The sequence below is a fragment of the Crotalus tigris genome, unplaced genomic scaffold (assembly GCF_016545835.1).
Source record: "Crotalus tigris isolate CLP2741 ecotype Arizona unplaced genomic scaffold, ASM1654583v1 scf7180000023598.3388751, whole genome shotgun sequence".
Lineage (NCBI taxonomy): Eukaryota > Metazoa > Chordata > Lepidosauria > Squamata > Viperidae > Crotalus > Crotalus tigris.
In genome coordinates this window covers 333,999-346,856 of record NW_024100068.1, presented here as the reverse complement: position 1 = coordinate 346,856, position 12,858 = coordinate 333,999, and the positions used below count along the sequence as shown (strand labels likewise).

At 39.6% G+C, this 12,858-nt stretch overlaps 1 protein-coding gene across 2 annotated transcripts in view; it reads left to right on the top strand.

Annotated features, from left to right (window-relative positions):
• Positions 1-633: 633 nt before the first annotated feature.
• Positions 634-12,858, top strand: part of SYNE2 (spectrin repeat containing nuclear envelope protein 2) — a 224,697-nt gene continuing 212,472 nt past the window's right edge. The window contains exon 1 of one of the 2 annotated variants that reach the window (XM_039319483.1): positions 634-962. The gene's annotated coding sequence lies outside the window, so the exon portion shown is untranslated. Of the gene's footprint in view, positions 963-1,061; positions 1,081-12,858 lie in introns of those variants that run through there. The other variant, XM_039319485.1, reaches the window with a different exon arrangement.

Sequence of the window (12,858 nt, the reverse complement as noted above, 5' to 3'; positions counted from 1 at the left end):
TGAGTGAACTTAATTTGCTCAGCTTTTAAAGCATTCAGCAAAGCTTGGACGACGCTTCGGAACCGAGTCCATGGAAAGATATGGATTTGTGCACACTCACACGATTTTAAACTCAACTGAACGGAACCACCCTTATTCGACTGAATGAGCTCTAACAGAATGAATTCTCCGAAGTGAATTGAGGATGTAGGTCGAGCCCAAGTCAATTTCTACATCTGTAATTATCACAACTCCTCGTTTGCAAAAAATTATTCCTGCGGGGTTTACCACTTGATGAGAAGCAGAATGACCCGGTTTAAACTCCAGCCCGGCAAGTCCCGTCACGCAGCGCCTGTCTTGAGGAAAGTTCAGCGCTCGCGCCATTTTCTTTCCCGGTCTGCTGTAAACTTGACTAGCCCCATATAACTCAATTTCCCTTTGCCTGGGAACCGAGCAGTCCCCGGCCCCCTCTTCTCCTCCGGCCACAGCAGGTGCCCTTCGCGTCTGCCCAGGCCAGCCTTCCCGTTCCCAGCCACGTGCTGTTTGTTTGTTTGCCTGGCCAAAGGGGGCGGTGCAAAGGAACTCGCGCTAGGCTGAGAGCGAAAAGATCCTCCTCCTTATTCCTCCTCTCCCAGGGGCGGCCTGCTGGGCCGTCGGCCAAGGAGAGGGAGGGAGAGGCGGGGAGCGCAATCTCCGCTTCCGACATCCGAAGAGGTCGCGGTAGCGCCGGAGCCTGAGAGGTCCGACCGTGCAAGGCGGCTTTGGGGCGGAGTTTGCGCTCCCGAGGGAAGGGCGAGAGCGTCGAAGAGTCCTGTCCTGCGAGGAGGGAGACAGATCCAACCGGGGCCGCTCAGAGACCTTTCCTCTCTCCGTCTTTTCCTCGCTCCCTCCCCTTCCAACCCATCATCCACCTTCCCCCCCCTCCCCAGCTCATCTGGAGCGGCTGCCCCCTGCAGATCTTGGATCGCAGCGCGCGCTGAAAAGTGAGTCTTTCTCACCGTGTTTTCTCCAGGGAGAGTCAAGGAGAGCTGCCCCCGCCGCCGCCCCGCGCGTGGATGCCCATCCGTAGCTGCGCCAGCGGCAGCCTCGGGGGCTTCTGAGGCAAGGAAGCGCCGTTGCAGCTGCGGAATGCTCTTCCCGCGTAGATTGCTTGCAGTTAGGGAAACAGGGAGGTCTTGCGCGCCCGCCAAGTTTCTGGAGCGAGGAGAAAGAACCGTTTGACCGAAGAAAGAGCAATAAAGGGGAATTTGTTTTTGATGCTGCTGGTTTTATGATTGTTGCTAGTCGGATTATTAGTAGTTAGTTTGCTGAAGCATCCCTGAATGAGAAGGTGGATAGAAAGCATCCAGTCTTTTCCCATCTGTGGGGTGTGTTTGTGTGTGCACGCAGGCGCGCGCGCCCCGGGTAGCAAAAGAGCCTCTGCTGTAAACACTCCCGAGAGCGGAGCCAAACATGCCTGGGCGGGAAAGATTAGGTTGAAAAAGAAAGGAGCCATTTGCTCTAGTGACAAGGAAGAAATCGGTTCCTCCCACGGCGTGCCTTTCTCTGGGAAAGTTCCGTTCCCTTCCTCCGCCTGGCTGGGACTTGGGATGCCATGAATCGGGTCCAAGGAGCGACCCGCCTTTTTTAGGCTGAGCCCTTTTCTCTCCCTCCCTCCCTCCCTTCCTGACCGTCACTTTGCCTGGCGATTTCCTCGCGCCTGCATTTTATTGGCTGGTTGCTTTACCTGGCGGCCTTTGTTGTCTGAAGCCGCCTTTGTTCTCTCGGAAGGTGTTAACTCCACTTTCTCTCTCTTTTTTTCAACCTTTTATTTAACCCGCTTCTCTGCTCAGATAACGCGGGCAACTCTACTGAGCACGCTTGCTCTTTACTATTCTTCTGAGTTAAAAGAAACCAACGTAGTTTTGGACTGTGGTAGAAACAACAAAGAATTCTGTGACATTTTGAGATTGGGAAAAACCCCATATAGTTGTTAGGGACAGTTAGCTATGAAGTAGGGGACTGTGTGAGGGCCCAGGTTTCTACTGCTTTACAAGGTGGAGGCAGTAGTAGAGGAGATGAAAAAGTATTCTTAATTTGTTTTGTTTTGAAATGATCAAAGTAGAGAAATCTTATGAAAACACAGAAATTAATTTTATTAATGTTTATTAATAGATATCTATTGTATAATGCAAGGCAGGGTACTGTTTCTTGGCTTACAAAATTCAGATAAAATCAGCTGCATGTAATAAATATGCATATTCATAGCAAAAATATATACAAAGTAGGCAGAAGATGAAAGTTTGACTTAAAGGCAGATACAGATTAGTTCACTACTTGCTGCAAGGTGGAATTTAAGAAATGTGACATTGCTTAGATTTATGCAGATTAGAAATTAGTAAAGATGGTATAGCATGTAAAATATTTGGGGACCAAAAAGTGGATTACAGATGAATTCTAAAAGAGGCAATCTTTTCATCAAATATTTCAAGAAACGTAACTTCTGAGTGAATGGGATGGGTGACCTTTAATAGTTTAAGACAGTGTTGCATTAGATTTAATTTTTGTGAGGAAATAATGCAAATTGGATTAAGATGGAATTTACTGTGAATGAAATATAGCCAATGGTAGTGCAAAGATACTTTATGGCAAGGACTGGAAGGAGTACTTGTCAACCAAGAATACAATGCCTTGGTAAGGCCACACTTGGAATACTGCATCCAGTTTTGGTTAGCATGATGTAAAAAAAATGTTGAGACTCTAGAAAGAATACAGAGAAGGGCAAACAAAGATGATTAGGGAATTGGAGGCTAAAACATATAAGGAATGGTTGCTGGAATTGGGTATGTCTAGTCTAATGAAAAGAAGGACTAGGGGGGACATGATAGCAGTATTCCAATATCTCAGGGGTTGCCACAAAGAAGAGGGAATCAAACTATTCTCCAAGGCGCCTGAGGGCAGGACAAGAAGCAACAGATGGAAACTAGTCAAGGAGAGAAGCAACCTGGAAATGAGGAGAAACTTCCTGACAGTTAGAACAATTAACCAGTGGAACAACCTGCCTCCAGAAGCGGTGAATGTTCTAACACTGGAAGTTTTTAAGAAGAGACTGGACAGCCATTTGTCCGAAATGGTGTAGAGTTACTTGCCTGAGCAGGGGGTTGGACTGGATGACTTTCCAACGTTATTATTATTATTATTTCTCTGAAGCTGTGACTACAAATCAGATTACAAATTACAACAAATGCCCTATCAAGATATTTTACAAAAATAAAATTATATGATGATAATAACCCAGAACAAATCAATAGTTAATTTTGTTGTTCATTACTTCCAATTCTTCATGACCCCATTGACATGGTTTTGCCAGAACTGTCTGTCAGTAACTGCTTCTTTGAATTAACTCCTATTATGTCATTGGTATTAGTGTCAAACTGTCTTGTGTTGTGTCAGTGTTTCTTAAAATTACTTTTTCCAAGCATTAAAATCAGATACCAGAACTGGTTCAGTAGAAATCTTGAAAGTACTTTGTAAGTACTTTTGTTAACAATTGTTAATGATGGACCATGTGAAACTATAGGTAGTAATTCATGTTTGTTTCTAGTTGAAACTTACCTATACCCTGAGTGCTATAAATGCTTCTCTCTTTCAACCTTATTCCCCCCTCATAAACAGGAGTCTGTCCTACCATTTAGAGCTGTGGTCAAAAATACTGAAGAAAGTAGATGCAATCTTTTATTTAGTCATACTTGGAGTAAATCTGTTGAAATCAATGGGCCTTAATACTGTGAAGCATTCTCATCCTGCTTGTGATGTTGCTAAAATGTCAAGCGATGAAACAACTAATTATACTATAAGGCCATGTGAGTTGGAACTGAACTGAAAGCTACTATTCAGAGAAGGTCGTTGTGAAGTATAGCAATTGTAGGGTTGAAAGTCCTTGTGAATAGGTGGTTTCATCATTTCTTGTATCACCTCCTTCTCATTACTTTGAGGAACTAGAATATTCCTCCTTTTTTCATATTCTCCTGTATCTGTTGCTTACATTAAGTCTACACTGGGACTTATGACAATTAGAGCTAACTTGGGTTGCCCTCAAACCAGAACTTGTAATTGTAGGTTGTGAATTGTAGAAACAATACTATTGATTTTCTCCACAATTTGTCTTTAGTACATATGTAACGTGAAACCATACCGGTAGAAGTGGGTGGGACTTACCCAAACCTACAGCTCATTTCTGACTTGGGAACCATAATCTGAAAAGCTGTACCGTGTTTATGGATTGGATTTTGAATGGATTTTCAAATGACAGCATAGTGCAACTATAGTGCATCTATTCAAAAAACAGAGAACACTTGGAAAAAGATGAGCTAATGATCTTAATTTTTTTTTTCCACTAGCTGTTGCTTTGTCTTTCAAAGTTGAAGGGGACAAAGCTTGCTAATGTTCATTCTCCACCACCTTGCCTGACCTACTCAGATTTTGTATTCATAAGATTGACAAAGTTACTTGAATTGGCATATACCTCCTTTTACCCTTACATTTTAGGTGTAAATGTTCTGCCTGAATGGTGAATGTTGGAACTGGATTATTTACCTAGACTTGTGTTGAACTAAAGAGGTATACCTGGGGAGTTGGGGGAGAATAGGGCCTTTGTAAAGATGATGATTTAGCTTTTTTTGAGGCAAATCCTAAATTCTCTTTTCTAATTTGAATTATGAGAGTAACATTTAAATGCCAAAGTCTGCATTTTTACATTCCCTGCTTCTGTGTCTTTAAGAGCAACCTGACATGCAGAAATTTAGCAGAGGAAGTGTTTTGGGCAAAGCAATTATGTGGTGGGAAAATCCTTCGTATTGATGTGCAATTAAAGATAGAAGATGAAAAGACTGTCAACTGTACGTCATTAAGCTTTTAACCAAAATATAACTGTACTCTATAATCAAACTTTGTAAACCTCAGTACATTTGTGCAACATGCTTTTCTGTGGCTGAAGCTAAGAATGATCAAGATAGCCTAGCAGTTAAATTTCTATAGCCTATTTTGATTTCCTTTTCATCTGATATACCAGCCATCCTTGGGTAACTGAGTAACTGGCACTGTTATTAAAAGTGTAATTAGCCAGAATATGGTGACATGATATGGGCTAATCTGCTTAGGATGGAGGACAGCTAATTTTTACCCATCCCGTATTTATCTTGAAGAACTTTTATGTTCTATAGGAAATGCAAGCGGGCTGCATTTGTAGGATCAGATTGCACTTATTCCCACTTCTATATCTTACCTCTCCATTCAGTTTGGATAGCATGTGAAGCTGTGACTATCCCAAGCAACTGTACAACAGCTGTACAAGTTGTACCACTTGACCACAAACTTTGGTGCAATAGGCATGGAAGACATTAAACATAATTTTGCAGTGAATAACAAGATTATTTTGCCATCATGAAAAGCTTCAGCCATTGATTTCTGCCATTTAACTTATTGAAAATATTGATGTGGAGTTATGAGATTAGTTGTGCATGCCACTCATCATCAGGATGCATACTTAGCAATGATGGCAATAATGCCAGAGAAAAAGAAAAGCAAAACAATGGAATTCTGCAGAGGGCAAGAGATCTATCTAGCACTTCAAAAAAGTTTTCATTAGATGTGACATTGTAGAAAATTTATGGGATACTAATTTTTAAAACAAAAGATTAATTCTCTTTGGTCCTCTCAGCTTAAAATTAATTTATATGCTTCAGTTGGTATTGTTGTACAATATCCAAAATACCAAGATTTGTCACAGAGGACAAATTGGACCTTCATGTGCAGTTAAGTATTTTGCCCTATGCTCCATTAAATTTCACCTGCCAGTTTAGTTCATTTCTGTTCATTGTATAGGAGTAACCAAATTGCATCAGAAGTAAATAACTTGGTGCCCTTTCAGGATTTTATTTAGAAAATAAAGAAATAAAATAAGAAAATTTATATGGCTGCTCAATTCACTTAATAATTCCGGGTTGCTTACAAAAACAAAAACCCAACATAAAAACAATAAACAATAATCCCCACTCCCCTGATGACAGCAATCAGTCAATCAAATAAGCCATTTGATGGCTCCATCCCATTCTAGGGTCCCAAGCGAAACCAGATCTCCATCCCATCCCCATTGGCGAAACCAGATCTTCAGAGCCTTGCAAAATAAGATTCGGGGCCAATCTTATCTCTTCAGTGATGGTGCTCCACAGAGAGGTAGCTACTACAGAGAAGGCCCTTCTTCTTGGTCTCCCTAGATGAAACCTCCTTAGGAGAGGGGACCGTAGCAATACCCGCCTCCTTGCTCTGGAGGGTCAAATGGGAAAAGATGGTCCTTCAAATAACCTGGTTTCAACCTATATAGGGCCTTAAAAGTGATGACCAGCATGTTGAATTAAACCCAGAAGCAAATTGGCAGCCAATGCAGGTTCTGCAGAAATGATGACATGTGCACATATAGGATTGCACAAAGCCAAGTAGGCTGCTGCATTTTGAACCAACTGAAGCTTCTGGGAAGCTTGCTGTGAAATAGGTTTTGAGCAATGAAGTAGCTAATTTGAACTCTTCACATGTGGGTCTGGTTGACAATATCTGAGACAATCCATTGTTTCAGCTAGCCACTATTATCTATAAGGGCTGTGTGATAATTTAGAAAAACTGCTTCAGAGGATCAAGAGTCCAAACAGCTTTCTAAAATTCTTTTAAAGCAGTCACATACTTTTTATGTGATTGCATGGCTTCTCATTGCATTGCTGCAAGAGCCTTTGAAAGGGAGGCAGCTGTTTTAAAAAGTTCCAGATTGGTACAAAGATCCACTGATACTGTGAAGCTGTAATGGAAGGTCTAGATGACCTTGGAAGCCAAAGAAAAAGATGCTGTTTAGGAAACAGTCAGATAAGAGACGAGTCTCTGTGACTTAACAATCAAATAAAGAAACTTAGGAAGGATCCATCTGATCTATATGGAAAGTTTGCACATTTAAACTCAAGATACAGTTAATGTAAGCTTACAATAGAGTAGATTTAGTTTATCTAGATGTATTTCCTCTGTGGTTTACTCAGGAGGGCTGACATCAATCTGGTAAGTCTGAAGATACAAACTTCCCAGTGCTACTGTTAACCATCTGATCAATTAGGACAGACCCTTCCTAAATTTCTTTCTCTGATCATTAAGTCCTTGAGGCTTCTCCCTCTCTTGTATGATTGTTTCCTATGCCGTATCGCTTTCTCTTATTCCCCTATGTTATCCACTTATTCCTTTACAGAGGCATCTTTGTAGAATCAGATCTGAAGTATTGTTGGTACACTCCAAATGTCTTTCATTTGGGATGACACGAACTGCAGTTTAACAAAATTAAATGGTACCAGATATACCTGCCCTTCTCAGATTCCAAATTAGAGTCCATTCCAATCTCTCTGAAGGTGCCAAGGATTAGGAAATGGACCTTCTACATATAGAATATATGCTATAACTGAAGTACAGCCCTTCTCCTAGAATGGAGATTCTCAGATTTTATTTTTATAGCTGACCCAATGTTCCTTGGTATCAGTTCATAAATATACTTTTTTCCCCTACAAACCAAGGAGCATATACATAACTCGTAATTGAAGAAATTTTTTTTGACCTTTCTAGTCTGATAAATCTTGTAAGGTTTATCATTAATTCTCTTTCAGTATTTGAACTTGAGAATGGCAAATGATGATATATGATGTTATTTTCTTTTGAAATCATTCTTGGTAGCCATCAACAGAAAAATTTAAATCAGTTGTAAAAACCATATTTTGCTAAAATGTAGTCTGTATGAATGGGGCATCTAAATTCTCACTGGTACATTGATCACCCTGAGATTTTCCACTTCCAGCAGAAAATTATCAGTCTATGACAGTGATTTATTAAAGACTCCCATATCTTCCTTTCTCTTTCCACAAGATCCATGGCGACTTACTGGGTGTAAGAGAAAAAGTCCTTGTGAAGAGTTACAGTTTGAAATTCAATGTCCCATTTCAGCAATCAGAAGGAAAACAAAAAATAGTTGCAAATGCATGTTACACATTCATTATATTCCTTGTGATTTTCTCAAGATAGAATTCCACTAATGAAACAGCCAAAGTGAACAATGTGTGTGAAATACTCTCAATTTAAAGGTAATGTGTACATTTCTTTTTTAAAAAGGCTGCTTTTCCTTGTTTCTCAGCAGCTTACCAAGTTAGTAGTCTTTTAATTGTCAATATCTCATTGGCTTGCTGTCTTTTTGAGCAAACGAAGCCCAAAGAACTTTTGTTTCAGCATTTCTACTGCAGAAATGTTGGTACCCAGAGGAGTTATACAAAGGAAAAAGAAGAAGTAGGTCATCTATGCTATATGGTGCATCCCCAACACATTTTATTGGCTTTGTTTTACTGTTGTTTTAATAACAAGACCTCTCTGTTTTTCCTCTCTGTTCTCCTGAATGAATCCTATTTTTCATATTTCCCTTGAATGTTTCTTCTCCTTGTTTTTAAAATCAGTGTTAAAAATTAATATGATATTTAATTGCTTTTCATTTTTATACTTTCTGAATTCATTTGGAAGGTCAACTGTATTTTATAGCCTTATTGGATAAAAAAACCCCCAACCCTCCAGTTGCAAAGTGAGTTGAATGCACTCTATTATTATACCGTATGACTCCTGTGTGTTGGTACCACTTCTAGGAAAAATTTCTTAATTCCTTACTTAACTTCTTCTCTATATGCATTAGCGTCACAGGAGCTTCCTCTCCAAAACTACCTAAGGCTCCCTCATGTTGCTTCACTTGATTTAGGACAGGGGTGTCAAACTCGCAACATCATGTGACGTGTCGCGACATATCGCGACTTTTTTGCCATTGCCAGCAATGGGATGGGCGCAGTTTTGCTATGATGCATCCGGCCGTGGGCCGGCAATTTGACATCCGTGATTTAGGAGCACAAAATAATTATGAGTTAAGTAGAAGCCATCTGTGTTATGCCTATCCTGGGGCCAGTGACATATCTGCATTTTCTTTCTTCTCTGTTCACACAGCTATGGTGGATCCTGTTTTGGAGTTTGTGTGTGTGTGTGTGTGTGTGTGTATCAATTAGCACTATGTTCCAAAACACTACTCTGGATTTCCTACATTTGACATCTTGAGCTGATCAATCAGTTCTGGGCTTTATCAAAATTGATTTGAACTATCATAGGAACTTCTCTACCAATTCTAGCCTAAGGAACTTCTCCAGGAGGGTTGATCCCAAGATACTCTACATTTAAAAACAAATTCATTAGGAATATCTCTACTAATTCTGACCCAAGATATCACAGAAATATCTCTATTAGATTTGGCCCCAAGGCAGCTTAAACTCATTACTCAAGTAATCATACATCCAAGAGCATCAGGCATGGCCAATGCACAAGCATTTAAGCAAAGCTCTGCACAGAATTTTAATAGGAGGCAGAGTGAACGGAAAACCCTTGTTTTGCCTTGACTGAATTAATCATATACATTAATAACTTGGTGTGAAGAAGCTTTTTATAGCAGTTTATTGGAACCCAAATAAATAAGCAAGCAAGCAAACAAGCTGCCACCACCACATACCAATATGCCCTATTCTGCTTTGGGTTTAACCTTTACAAAAGGCAGAGAACTGCCCTGCCACAGTGTTTTACTTTATTCAGTCTGTTACCAGCTTTAGTTGTAGTTCTTTATAGACCTTTTAGGCTACAGTTAATTTTAATCCAAACCAGCATTTTTTGAAAGAATCCTTATTGTAACATACTGAATATAATTATTTTGATTTATTTGTTTATTTTCTATATATTTTTTTGTTTATTCCAATACTCAAAATATCTCATGGCAATAAAAATATAGAGCATAAATAATAAAACTCATGCAATTAAAATCAAACCAAATTTAAAATCAGTATTCAAAATAATTAAAAGCCTGACTTTTAATGGTGCAGTGATTAAGGTGCTGACCGAGAGAAACCAGGAGACTGTGAGTTCTAGTCCTGCCTTTGGCATGGAAGCTGGCTGGGTGACTTTGGGCCAGTCACACCCTCTCATTTCAACCCACCTCCTAGGGTTGATGCTGTGGGGGAATATAAGAGTTGAGTTGTAAATGAAAAAAGGCAAGATAAAAACCTTTAAAATCTTTAAACACAAAAATGTGGTCTTAGCTGACTTCCTCAATTCTAGGATAATAGAAGATCTCTTCTTGTAAAGATCATATACATTTGGTATGTTTGCTGCCTTGAGTTGTATGTGAAAAAAGGCAAGATACAAACCTTTAAAACCCTTAAACAAAATGAGGTCTCTTAGCTGATTTCCTCAGTTCTAGGAGAAAAGGAGACGTCTTCTTGGGGAGATCATTCAGTTGCCTGAGAGCCACATAGGAACCACAGAGTCTTTCTAATATATTTGATAGCTGAACTTCTGGCAGTAGGACGTCTTCCCCAAAGCCTCCTGTTCTATGTAACTGAGCAAGTTCATAGTAGATGATATTCAGATATTAAACACCTAAAACTGTGACCAGTAGGCAATTGGACTGGCATCAGGTGAACCTTGTCTGTTACACCAGGTTATAAGCTTTTGCTTATAACAATTTGCACCTGTTTCAATTTCCAAACACATTTTTAAGGACAGCTCTGGAGAAAGCTTGTTGGTGACACTTTGATAACATTTTTAAATGACTCAAATGATATTTCTTGGGCAGCAGTTTATAGTATTTCCTTGCTTATTCTCTCTTTTATGGTCAATTATATCTGTCAATCTGAATTTGAAAGGTAGCTTTCTGTCATTTCACAAGAGGTATACTGTACAGTAGCAATCTCCTAAATTGATGTTTGCTGTAATAAACAGGTCCATAAAGAAAATACAATTTATGCTTTAGAAGTAGCATTTGAAATAGTAGATACCTTTAGTCTTAAATTCATCATTGATAAGTTAAAACCATGCAACTAAGTAAAATATTAAAAAGTCCTACGTTGTACTGCAACAAAGCATCCAATATTACAATTTCGCTTTCTATATTTGTATGTTTATAAGAGTATGGGAATTGTAAGGACTTTTGTAGAGAATTAGACAATCTGTGATACATTGGGTCATCATTTCAGAGATATTTCTTTACCAAATTCCTCAGTGCCTTCAACAGTGGCAGGGCTTCTAATGTATTGCCTTCACTGGAAAAGTTCTTAAAATTCAGGAAGATATTCAGAGATCTATCTTCCTTAAAAACAGCCCATTTTGAACTGCATATGTAGCACAGCCAAGAATCAGGAGTTGACCACGGGAAATGTTTTATGGCATTTTATCTTATGTCATAAAATATGATAAAATATGAACCTGGAGAAACAGTGGGAGCGAGTTTTGGCAACATAGAGCAATCCCAGAGAGAGCCTCAGATTAAAAGACTGTAGTCCTGAGCTGGATGAGAGAGGGAGAAAGAGATTCAGCGTAGCCACAGTCTAGAACAGTGATGGCGAACCTTTTAGAGACCCAGTGCCCAAACTGCAACCCAAAACCCATTTATTTATCACCAGGTGCCGGGTGGGCGTGGCCACGGTGGTCATGGCAGACTGGGTGGGCAGGGCCAGAGTGGTGGGGGTTAGTCCCTTGCTATCTCCAGGGCACGGCACGCGTATCCACAGAGAGAGCTCTGAGTGCCGCCTCTGGCATGCGTGCCATAGGTTTGCCACCACTGGTTTAGAATCTCTCAGGATATATGTATGTAGTAGAAAGTTATAGCTTTAGTTTGACAAGATTCTGTCCAATAGGTGTAAGCAAATGAACTTGATTGGATTTTGCTGTGTTGTCTCTGGGCTTGAGCCTCACATAAAATTTTATAACATTTTAATAAAATATACCAAATTTCATTCCATAGGAGTCATGGTTCCAAATTTTGGACACATTCTGTAAGTTTGAGTATTTTGGTTCAAAAATTGTTACCCTGCGATGGACTGTTTTGTCCGGTTAAAGGTTACATACAAACAAGATTTTTTAAAATAGTATATAGATGTGCAATAAACCTCCACAGAATGTAACACATAGTTGGAAAACACACTTGTTTGATTCAGTCAGAGAAGCCCTGCCTCAAGTGTTGGGTGATTTGAAGATTTGCCAATATATTATTTTCAAAACTGTGTTGTTCTATTTTTCCTGTAATATTAATGCAGGTAGTCCTTGGCTTACAACAGTTTGTTTAGTGACTGTTCAAAGTTACAACGGCACTGAAAAAGAGGCTTATGACTCTTTTTCACACTTACGACCATTGCGACATCCCCAAGATCATGTGATCAAAATTCAGAGATCTGTCAACTGACTCATATTTATGCTGGTTGCAGAGAACTCGGGTCACCTCTTGTGACCTTCTGACCAGCAAAGTCAAAGGGGGAAGCCAGATTCACTTAACAGCTGTGCTACTAACTTAACAACTGCAGTGATTCACTTAACAACAGTGCCAAGAAAGATTGTAAAATGGTCAAAAATCATGTAACAAATGTCTCACTTAGCAGCAGAAATTTTGGGCTCAATTGTGGTTGTAAGTCAAGGATTACCTGTACTTAATTGGAAGAAAGAAGAAAACACATTAATGGATTCAAACTTCCCCTGATTCATCTAAATTAGTATGAATGGATTGATAATCCTTTCAGGGCTTCCAGCTGAGATCTGAAAATGCCTACTAGCATTTAGAGCAGTGGTAGTCAACCTGGTCCCTACTGCCCACTAGTGGGCGTTCCAGCTTTCATGGTGGGCGGTAGGGGTTTTGTCCGATACTGAAACACTTTCCTTTTTTTTAATTTAATTGACTTTAAAAAAAAATTTCATAGCATTATTTAAAAACATTTTCATTAGGTTTTCATAAAATTCCCTGTGACAATTTAAATTTCT